The sequence below is a fragment of the Cyprinus carpio genome, unplaced genomic scaffold, assembly GCF_018340385.1.
Source record: "Cyprinus carpio isolate SPL01 unplaced genomic scaffold, ASM1834038v1 S000006624, whole genome shotgun sequence".
Lineage (NCBI taxonomy): Eukaryota > Metazoa > Chordata > Actinopteri > Cypriniformes > Cyprinidae > Cyprinus > Cyprinus carpio.
The window spans coordinates 387,765-399,779 of record NW_024879256.1 but is presented as its reverse complement, the minus strand read 5'-3'; the positions used below and the strand labels follow the sequence as shown (position 1 = coordinate 399,779).

The 12,015-nt window shown below is 37.7% G+C and overlaps 1 pseudogene; it reads right to left on the bottom strand.

The window, feature by feature from the left end:
- Positions 1-3,478: 3,478 nt before the first annotated feature.
- Positions 3,479-11,271, bottom strand: LOC122144229 (annotated as a pseudogene).
- Positions 11,272-12,015: the final 744 nt, after the last annotated feature.

The window sequence follows — 12,015 nt, the reverse complement described above, 5'->3', positions numbered from 1 at the left end:
GACGGGTGGGCGTGTCTAACTTCCCTGACGTACTGTACGTACTAGAGGCGCGCGGCGATTCAGAACGTAATTATGAGTATAAAAGGGCAAGACAGATGGCTCATACTACAGTGTACAGAAAAGACAGATTACACCTACGTTTTAAAATAATTGTTTTTCTAGAAAGACTATATGATCCTATTATATCTTATTCTTTTTATTTAAATTTTTTTTAAGAAAGTGTCAAGAGCTGGAAAATATGCATGTCAAATAAGTTTTAAAAAGGTGTTTGCTAAATATTTATAACTGAATTTATGACTGAAATGAGTAAAACTTTCAGTTATTAAACTAATTTACATTAAAAAAATGATGCTAGTGGTGTTACCTTAATATAGAAGCACTTGTTTTTTATGAATATACTTCAATGGAAAACATTGAAAGGACATGTGCATAGCATTAGGTGTGAAAAGAATTTGAATTTCTTCCATTTCAGATGGAAATAGCACTGTTCCATAAACACATCAACTCAAGTGACGTTAGTTCTGTTTCTTCTGATTAACGCCTCGTCACTCCAGACCTGAAAATCCTCACAATCAAATACAGTTTAAAAAGGATTAAGAGTGCTCAAAAATACCAAATCTCTTTTGCAGAGCTTAATAATTGTTTAGGTTTTATTTAATTTTTTCACAAGGGCGAACAAAAGATTGACATCTGAACAAATGTAAACATATTTTGCATTCAGACTACCATTTTACAGACAAAACACATTATTCTCACCCAAAAAAAGTGAAAAGAAAGTTTATTTTGCATATTCATGCCCATCCGCTGTCCTATATTATCCCTGAGCTCTTCATATTAAGACTGGTGAGTTGGTCTGATCCATGCAGCTGGTACCCACTGCGGTTCGTCCTGAGCTCTCCTCACTCACGGTCCAGTCAGCTGCACACATGCGGCCTGCAGGCCGTCGTTTACTATCACATGATCAAGTACTGACAGTAATGCTGTTCCATATTGCGCGTCCTGAATTTTCTATCTCCTGAAAATCTTCATCCTGTCTCAAAAGAGAGAAAATACAGAGATTAATTAAGACACTAACCGTATATTGAAAGGTAAAAATAAATTGAGTGGACATAGGTAAAGATGCTAGCTCACCTTAAAAGGTCGGCTGGTGCAGTAATTTGTGATGATATGGGAATTCATTCGTGTGCATTTCATCTGCTCTACAGTGGGAGGTTTTATAAAGATGACATACGCCCTCAGCTCCGCAGTCCTCACTGACTCTCTAATGGCCTGGAGATCAACAACATAAAGCAAAGTAAAGCATCAGAACAAGTCAGGTGTAATCCAGAAGAGATGACATTTATTCTTATTAAACACTTATTGTTTATAATTGTTTTATAATAGCATAATAATAGCACAATTCTCTTCCAGGGTTATTATTGTTTACTAAAATTATAATGGTTAAAGTATAAATATTAGATGAAAAATTCAATGTGAAGTTTCCTTGGAAATGTGAAGTTTCCTTGGAAGAAATGAACTTTGAAGCACTAAAATTACTAACTGGAATTAAAAACTAAATCTGAAATAAAAAATAATTAAACCAAAATAGTCATATTTAAATATGTAACATGATAAGAAAATTATGAAAAATGGCAAAAGCACACAAAAATTACAGAAATGTAACTGAAATTAAAAGTTTATTTTTTTCAGCTTTAGTTTTTATTAATTTAGTCATTTTTAGCATTTTTCATCTACTGTAATATTTGACATTTTATTTTAGCTTTATTTCAAGTAACAACATTTTTTTTAATAGTTTAATTTTTAGTTAACAATAACTAAAAATAGTATATAGTAGTATAGTTAGTATATTAATAACACTAAAATAACACTCTTCTCTTCAACGGATCTGAACATGAGTTAAGAGGTTGTTCCTAACCCAAAAAAATAGCAATAAACCTTAGCAAACACCACTAATAACAACAACAGTTGAATATATTCCCAAGAGAAACTCACATATGGCTCAATGTCAATCACACAGATCTTCCCACTCGCCAAAACATCTTTAACCGCATCCACGCTAGTGCCATAGAGATGACCTCTCAACTCCCCAAACTCAATAACCTGAGGAAGAAAGAAAGAAAAGGGACACAGGCCTACTTAAGATTACAAAACAATAGAAAGATTATACAGTCCCCCCAAAAACATAGTAAATCTGGAAACATTATCTGTTTATGCACAGCTGAGTATATTTAGACCACCTGTGATTGCAGACCATGGTGTCAAACTGCTCTCGGCTGATAAAGTGATATTCTTTGCCAGATTCCTCATGGCATTTGGGTGGCCTTGTTGTATCTAAATGGAAATGAAAGTCAACTTCAAAATCAGCACGCATGTACACTTTTACATATGTACAGTTATATTACACAGTCATATTTGTAGAATGAAACTCACGGGGAACGGCTCCTTGGTAGACCTTGGGATTGATCTCAATTAGCCTCCTGCGCTAACTCATTTATCCCCGACCCCAGACGGACCTGACGGTTTCAGAACATACAGCTACAGTAAGCTGTACAACTCACAAGGTAATATGTATATTTTGCTGGCTGATTTTAGACACACTCACCCAGCAGAGCTATGAGGCGGTGTGGGTGCTCTGGATGGTGCTGGTACCGCACCACCTCCTCATACGGGTTTGCCAGTGAACTGTAACAGCTCGTGGGACAGCGTAGGGTGCAGAACTGGGACGTTCCAAATGCCTGACCTCTCCGTTGGCGACAGAGACGCAGACTTCTTCGAAAAACCAGCTGGCATACACACAATAATGTGTACACAGAATAAAAGCACAATCATAAATGCAAAGAATCATATGATGCAACAGAATCAGAAACGTTAATAAGTGTGTAATGTAATATGTAATAATGATTTTATAACCAAACTAACATTTAGCTAAACCAAAACCAACCAAAGTTGCCTTTATCTAGTCAGTGTTAGTATGCTGTAAACCATTTGTGACCCTGGACCACAAAACCAGTCATAAGGGTCAATTTTTCGAAATTGAGATTTAAACATCATCTGAAAGCTGAATAAATAAGCTACATTGATGTATGGTTTGTTATAGGATAGGGCAATATTTGGCTGAGATAAAACTATTTGAAAATCTGGAATCTGAGGGTGCAAAAAAATCTAAATATTAAGAAAATTGCCTTTAAAATTGTGCTTAGCAATGCATATTACTTATCAAAAATTAAGTTTTAATATATTTACAGTAGGAAATGTACAAAATATTGTCACGAAAACATGATCTTTACTTAATATCCTAATGATTTTTGGCATAAAATAAAAAATCAATAATTTTACATACAGTACATACAGAGGCAGAATTGAGAGATATGAACTATGAATTGCAAGAATTCTTTCTTAAAATTAAGGTGAAAGATTGTGAGATGTACAAAAGTTGTTATTAGCTTTTGCCATTTTTTTTATGGTCCATGGCAGAAATACCCTTCCGTAAATCTGCTGTAGTGAATATAATAAACCAGTAAATTCTGTAATATCTGAGAGTCACTCACTCAGGTAAATCCCTTCAATATTGGTGCTGAATTCACTCTCCTCTGAAACACAACACCAGACACAGTTGATGCATCAATTAACAAACACAGAATAATTAGCAATGACTCAATGAAATAAAAATCTAATCAAATCAGCAACAGCAAATAATATTAACCTTTATGATTTCTACAGTAATGATTTATATACACTCACCATCCTTTAGCTCTTCTGATGAATCATCATGAAGGAAACAGGAACAAAAGTTATCAGAGGCAATTTATTTAAAGTTTTTACAGCTGCACTCAAAAATCAGTCAACATACTTCATCTTTAACACCATAATATTTTTTTAACAAATCTAGTTGTTTCTATAGTTCAGATCAGGGGGCAGTTCTGTTAATGATGGAAACACTGACCCTAAATCTGAATTCAGTACATGTTTCTCCTGATATCTTCAGGACTTACCTACCAGATTCAAATGCCTCCTCATCTGCACATTAGGAAAAAAAAAACACATATTTATAAGTATAACAAGAACTATACAGCAGAGGTTTTAATACTCATTTAAATCAGGCAAGAAAATACCTGCTTCTACACATTTTTCATCAATGGCAATCATGTCATCTTCTGTAAGAATAAAAAAGTGGGGGAAAAGAAAGATATCAGAGACTAAGGTCTGTTTTACAATGCATGCACAAACAGTGTTTGCACAACAATATTAAGCAGCACTACTTTTTTATCATTGATAATAAGAAATGTTTCTTGAGCAGCAAATCAGTATATTAAAATGATTTCTGAAGGATCATGTGACACTGAAGACTGGTGTAATGATGCTGAAAATTCAGCTTTGCCATCATAGGAACGAATCACATATAAAAATATAAATTAAAAAAGCACTTATTTTAATTTTAATAATATTTCACAATATATCTGTTACTTTTTACTGTATTTTGATGATACAATAAAATAAATGCAGCCATGGTAAGCATAACAGACATTTTTCAAATACATTACTTCTTTCAAAATCAAATCTTACCAACTCCAAACATTTGGAACACTAGTGTAGTAAATCAACTGGATTTACTGAATATAAAGTGCTGTTTATGTTCATGTTACTGTGTATAGAACCTGCATTAACCACAAAAGATGTATTGGGTGGCTAGATCACACCAACATTTTCCAAGATTCATAAAAGCCTTTAATGTAAAATACTTTGTCGATAAATATTTACAATGTTAGAAACTATGATAATTATTTTTAAAAAGGGGTTTGCAGTGCGTTTTTACCATATTTTCTGCACCCACACTTCTGCTAAACTCCTTGTAAGTCTATTTTGGTGGGCAGTGTGAACATTGTAACTTACAGGTCTGTGTATTTCTAGACTGGACTAAATGCTCACCTTCATCCACTGTGCTCACTGCAGGTTGGCATGGAAACAAAAGATATCCAATACAAAACAGTTAAATTAAAAAACATATGGAGTAAACGCAAATATAAAAACAATAACAGCATATACTGTTTACTCACAGGTTTTGACACAAGTGTGAGGATGATAAGGCTGAGACCACCATAACTCTTTTTGCTTCCTACAAATGCACACACACTCACATTTGGGTTTTAAAATTGGGGCCGGGAGTGATTATCAGCATAATCTCACATCACATTCAAGTCAGCTGCCAAATCTCATCACATCATCACACAGCCTATGCAGATGTGTAATTATTCTGTCACCAACCTTTAACCCCCCTGACTTCTTAGAACTGACCTTTTCAGCAAGCTGGTGGATGGAATGAGGCCAGCGCAGGCAGAGATACTGGGTAGTTTTACAGCCTGCCACCAGAGAGTGTCTGACTGATCCACAATCTCCAGGATATCTCCCTTCCTGAACGCCATGCCAGCATCTGCGCAGGGAATGGAAGGGTCCAAGTGGGGATTGTAGTCCACCATGGCACGCACATAATACAGCTTGTGAGGAGAGCAAAGCCATTAACAACATCAGTAGTATGCCAGTGACATGACCTCACTGCATGCATGATTCCATCCGTGGAATCTAATAATGTTTTTGGACATAAAAACTGTTATGTATTTTTTTTCCAAGTTTGTATAAAATGTTTTTATTCTTGTTAGTCTAATCAAATAATTATTAAAGATAAAGATGTTAAGGTGATTTTACGTCTGGAACATTCGTCATACTGCAAATTGAAGGTCAAAGCAAATGCATTTTGAAATGTTGTGTGCTGCACATTTGGGGAAAATAAAGGCAGTGTGTGTCATTGTTTTCAATAGTTGGTTCTGCTGCTTTTTTGAAAACTCCCAGTGAGCCAAATATACTGTTTAAATCCAGGGAACTGGATGCACAATATATATATTTTTTTTTCAGACAGATCTAGACACGTGTATATTGACTAATGTAGCTCTAGTGTTGATGTTTGTTAACTCACCATGGTTTGGGTTGTTGACTGGCCTGTCAGTGATGGGACCACCTTAAACATTATGGTTCCATGGAGTGAGCCTTTGGGTAAGAAATAAGACACAAAAATTAATGAATATTGTTGATTTATCATTATTTACTTGTTGATCACAGATTCCTCATTAATGAAATGGGAATAGTTTGTGTTTGGCACAAGAGATCCTTGGGTTTAGAATACATTTGCTGTACCTTGATAGTTGCTCTAGCACGTAATGACAGATTAAGAAGAAGAGAGGGAAGAGGAACATGAAGGACAAATGAAAAAAAAGCGAGAGGATTAGGCAATAACTGGACTGATGGGAATATAGTGTTCTTTATTATAGTTTTTCTGTGTGGTACCAGCAGATCCTTGGTTTGGGATCACTTGCTGTAAAAAAAAACTATGGCCCACTATTTTTCTGTAGAGGTACTTTAAAGCTAAATAACATATTGCAACAATGACATTGGTATTGAACTGAATTCAATCAACACTGAACTGGCTAATGACATTTCTGCCTTTTGTAGAACTGCTTATAGCTGAATTGAATTTGTTTTTTTGTTTGTTTTTTTGGTTTTTGACAATCAATACAGATCAATCTAAAGCTATAAAGGCAACTTGACTTGATACTGGTGCCGTGACCCGGATGGGAATGAAGCACAACAGTGTAACAGAATACCATTCTGTGGACCAGCATGTTATAGGAGAGTATACTGTATGTGTACTAACCAGAATTTGTATAATCTGTTTTCTGGTTCCAGTCCAAATACAGGATGGCCATTTACCTCCACCAATCTGTCTCCAGCATGCAAGAGACCTTCAAGAACAAGCACAGAGAAGAAACAGGACTCCATGAGAAATTTAATACTAATATACAAAAAATAGAGAGTAGGGATTCAGAAAAAAAGTACAGCCAGGCAACCCTCACCACTGCGGTCAGCCAGTCCTCCATGTATAACACGAGCAATGTATATTTCTCCTGTCACATCATCTCTCCTGATTGTTGCTCCCTATATGTTAGAAGAAAGCAGACATCAATCCAAAATATCTCCAAGGCTTCATTTGATATGAATCAAGCACAAAAAATGAATTTATCAAACATGATGGAAGCATCATGCCAGGAACAATATTCAATGACAAGCTGAACTGCAATGTTACATGAAAAAAAATCTAAAGAATAAGCAAATAATTAAGAGATATGATGATGTGAGAATGAACAGTCATGGAGATATTAAAACAACGAGATCTGACCAATTTAAAAAAACAAACAAAACACTCAAAATATCACTTCCAAAATGGTTGGACATGCACTATGTGACAATGGTAAAATCAATGACCAGTGTGGTGACATATCAGATGAATACACACATATTAAAGATCAGAAAGACCTGCAATGCTTGAGACAGCAAGAATATGAAAGGATGTTCATAACCGTGGAAACATGGAAGTGGCCTTATTCCTTTTTCTTGTTTCTCTTGTTCTTCTGGCTAAAGAAACATCTAAATGTGCTGCTATTCACTTTGCGGTTTTGGGCAGGACTGGATGTCAAGGAGCCATTGGTCATCCTGTGTTGTACATCAACCTGTCTCCTTTGAGAAGATGGTGATGGATTTGTTTTTGGCATTAAAGATTTCCCCTTTGACAGCACTGTCTTTTCTAGCAAAGTGATTGCAGATGAAGAAGAAGAGGAGGAAGAGGAGCCAGAAGGACAATGAGAAAAGCGAGAGGATGAAACAATAGCTGGACTGTTAGGAACACTGAGCGATCTGCTACCCATCCGGTTAACTACTCTACTTGCAGTCTCTGTGTCATGTGGCGATTCTGAAGTTGTGTTGCTTGTGGATACTAGCTCCTGGAGCTTCTCCACAACATGCGTTAGCATCGCCAAAGCCTGAGAATTCTCCTGCACGCTCTCAGAGATGCGTTCGGTAGCTGCAGCCATCCTCTCACCAAGCAGGTGGACGTTTTCAGAACTGCGCTCCATGCAGCTGGTGGCCTGCTGCAATGTATTCCGCAATTCATTCAGACCTTCCTCTTTTGCCGGCCTTGTATGGGAACATGTGATGGTCTCCCTTACCCGATGACAGTGCATTGGGCTTGGCGGAGCGGTTCGAGCGTGAGGGGTGGTCCTAGAAGGTTGTGGAGAAAGATTTGCAGTGTGAAAGCAGGAAGATGATGAGGAAATCCATGGGGACGGTTGGGAAAATGTATGTAGCACAGAACTGCAATCACTCTCATCCCCACTGTCTAAATTGTCAATCAAATTGTCTTCAGAGAAAGAATGAGAAATGAATAGTGAAATGGATGAAGACAAGAAGACAAAAGAACACTAATTAGATAATGCTTTCAGCAGAGGCATACAAGTCGCAAATCTTGATGAATGTAATAATGGGAACCTCTAATACAGGGTTTTGGTCCTTACCAATCACAAAAGAGCTACAGGCACAAGGGGTGGAGGAACTGAGGCTCTGTTTCCATAATGTTTTGTTCTGGTGGCAACTGCCCAAAGTGTTGCAGTGGTGTGCAGTGGTGGGAGCAACAACGCTTGGGGACGCAGGAGTCTTGGTGGATGTGGAACCATCCAACACGGTATTTAGGCCTCCACCCAGACGTCTCCCAGCTGAGAAGAGTCCACAGTGGGTTGCATGCCTTAAAGTGTCCCAGTGGCTTTGAAACTCTCTACCAGCTCCGGTCTATCCATGACAACACACAGCTCAGAGTTACCAGAAACACTTTTACTAGAACACTTGATCAGATCAGCTATTAGTGAACCTAAAAAATCTAAAACATAGGAGGAAAAGCCTCATGTCTAAAACTCTTCCTAAGCAACAAGGTTTTTAACCATTCTTTATAACTGAACCTTGTTGCTATGCTGATCTGAAAGACAGGCTTCAGTAACGTACATTGAAAGAGTCAAAATAAATCACAGGTTAGTAAAAGCAAGCCTTAGATTTGCCTGCCACTCTTTTTACTGGTAATGCTCACCAGAGTTTGATTGTTTTTGACCAAGCAAACAATCCTCATGGCTTCCTCATCTTCAGGCAGGTCTTTAGGCAGCGGTGGCAGATCTGGCTCATAGTCCCTCAAACTTACTGTGTCATGAGCAGAGAGAAGAGCCTGAAAAATACATGTGGTTTCTGGTATTTCTGTGGTCGACAACACATTCCAAACAACTAATAGAATACTGGAAGTATTTCTTTAAAACCTTGTAATTGAAAGGCACAACAACAGTATCTATCAGCATTTACTGCCCCATAAAGTCTGCCCTGAAACACTACAAAAATGTCTGGCCTTAGACTTTAGAAAGGTTCTTTAATGAAGAGGTTGATGGCTAAGAAAATGACTTTGCCCCTCAAAACACCATGTATTTATTGAAAGAATGCTCACCTGTAGGTGGGGATGACTAAGGAGGGCATACAGTTCTCGAGCGTCATTTGAGGGATTTTGGACTGCTAGCAAATCAGACATAATCTAGAGTGCACAAAACACGAGTCAAAAAACTTATTAGGAAATGAAAATGCATGGGTACAAAAATTTGGAGAAAAGACCAAGACCTCTAAGACAGGGGTGGACAAATCTGCCCCTTGAGATTTATTGTCCTGCAGTTTAGCTCCAACCCTAATCGATCACACCTGCATGTAAATTTCAAATCATCCTGAGACTTTAGTTAGATTATATTGACAATGGATCTTGAGGGTCGAAGTTGCTCACACCCTTTTCTAAGACTTAGATCCAAACCAGACCAAGGCCAACACTAGAGCTCATAAACCCAAGATTCAGGCTAAAACCTAAACCCAAAGTCACAGAGCAAGAACGTCATGTTCATGTGGTGTCAAGAGGTTGTAAGTCCAAGACTATGATTGGTATAATCTGCAAAGTCCTCAGGCACTCCAAGAGATCAAGCTTTAGAGGTCATATTTTAAACTCCAACAAGGAGATATGAACTGATACTACAAGGTACGAGTGGCAAAAACTATGGCAAAAATTAAGGACTGTGAGAATGAAGCTGACCTGTAGAGAGAGTCCAGATGAATAGGAAAGATACGGCCTAGCTGGACCCTGTAGGTGCCTCTGTAGACATTCATACACCTGCAGAGAAAAAAAGATGATGAACCCTTACTGGAGGAGTTGAACCCTGAATGTTACTAAGTAGGTGTATGTAGGAGGGACTCTACCTTTAGTAGGGACTGCAACCAGGGGGCATTGAGGAGACTGTACAACAATTCAGCTCCATTTATATCTTTATTGACAGAGCTCCTCACTTCAGCAATTACATGAGCCAAGATCTGTGTCAGGCCTGAAACATAATGCAAGCACCTTCAGAACTCCTTTTGGTTATATGTGATGCTCATTGACTTCTTCAGCAGCTAAACATTCTGTTAAATTTCAGAGCTAAACTAAAATTAAGCTATCAGCTTCCAAATTAGCCACATGCAGCATCATCATACCTTTGTCTCCCATCTCCAGTGGAGCTGACCCAGGATCAGTCTCCACGTCTGGTCTCATTGTCAATCCTGGAGTGTTTTGGGATTCAGGGAACGAAAAAATGATGCACCGACCCTCCTCATATACAGCTGCAGGAATAAGCATATGAATTAAATAATTGCTTATCAGTTGTGCCTGCTAAATTCATATGCTTTGTGCTGTTACATCCTCTTACGGTGTGTATAAGATGTTCTAACAAGAGCTGCGTTTCACAAAACCACCATAAGCCTAAGTACCGTTGAACCATTGGCACTGATGATCTCTATGATCTACTTAGCCTTACGATGCCTTTGGGAAATGCATTCTAAATACAATTCATGTTTCCAGGCTTACCTTACTTTAGTGGTTAATATATGAGACATTATGATTTGGATATGCACTTAAAACCTTTACAGACAAATAACACTGGTAGAGATCAAGGCTAGTAACCAAAAGCTTGTAGGTCAAAACTCTAAGGATCATTGGTTCATAGGGACTGTCATTGTTCTTAGTGTATAATACGTTATTTTGGATAAACATTTGAATGATATATTTGCAAATTAAAGAACATTAACTGGTTAAGGTGTAAGGGCCGATATCCCAGAGGTCTTAAGTTAAATCCAGAAATCCCAGAATAGAGGTGGTCCACGAATGCCCTTGTCAAAGTTTTGACCTTGAGGAAAACACTTAAGTACAGGTTACTTCAAGGGTCCTGTCCTAGTAATAACTGCAGCCTGAGTGGCTTTGGATTTAAAAAATGCTACTTAAATAACAATAACAGATGAAAAAGCATGTTTCTAAACATGATTTGTTATGATCCCTGCAGGTGAGTATTGGATATTGGAATACTGGAGAATACAGGTGAATACTGGATATTAGATTTGCATATCTTTTGAACAAGACAGGCGCACCTAATTTCAGAATTTATGACTAAATGAGTGTGAAATAAAACTCTTCACGTCATATTTTCAAATATCCTTTGAGAGTTACTGTCCTTTTAAAAATGGTTTTACCTCAGAGTCCATTTGCATAACCAAATCTGATAGTTGACTGCAGGTTCTGTCTAGAATTTACATGTGGCAATGCTGAATCCAACTGGAGAATCCCAGGAACTTACACAAGGAAGGATTAATAATTAGTGTAAATAAACAGCATACTACATTTGTCGCACAGGGAGCTTCCTCGTAGATAAGTCTGGGAAGCAAGAACCACAAACCTACATCCAGACAGTTACTTAAGTAGCAAATCCTGTTCACTCACCTCCCTCTTCCCTCACGTTCCGTTTGTCTTCTCTGTTTAGATCCCAGTTTAGAATTTAACACACTGAGGAGCTTCTAAAGAGGGTTTGCATGATGATGACCAGTTTTAAACTTACTCAGATATGATGGTATAAACAGAGAAATAACGTGAATAGTATTCCATAGCAGAGCACGGAAAAGTCCTCTTGGAAAAAAGAAGTGTAATCCCTCTCTATCCTCTTTAATCCCTTGCAAGCACATGAGTCAACAAGGGAGAGAGAGTGTGTAGGAACGTGAAGGAGGAAATTAGGAAGGGAGGGACTGGAGAGTGAGTTAGGA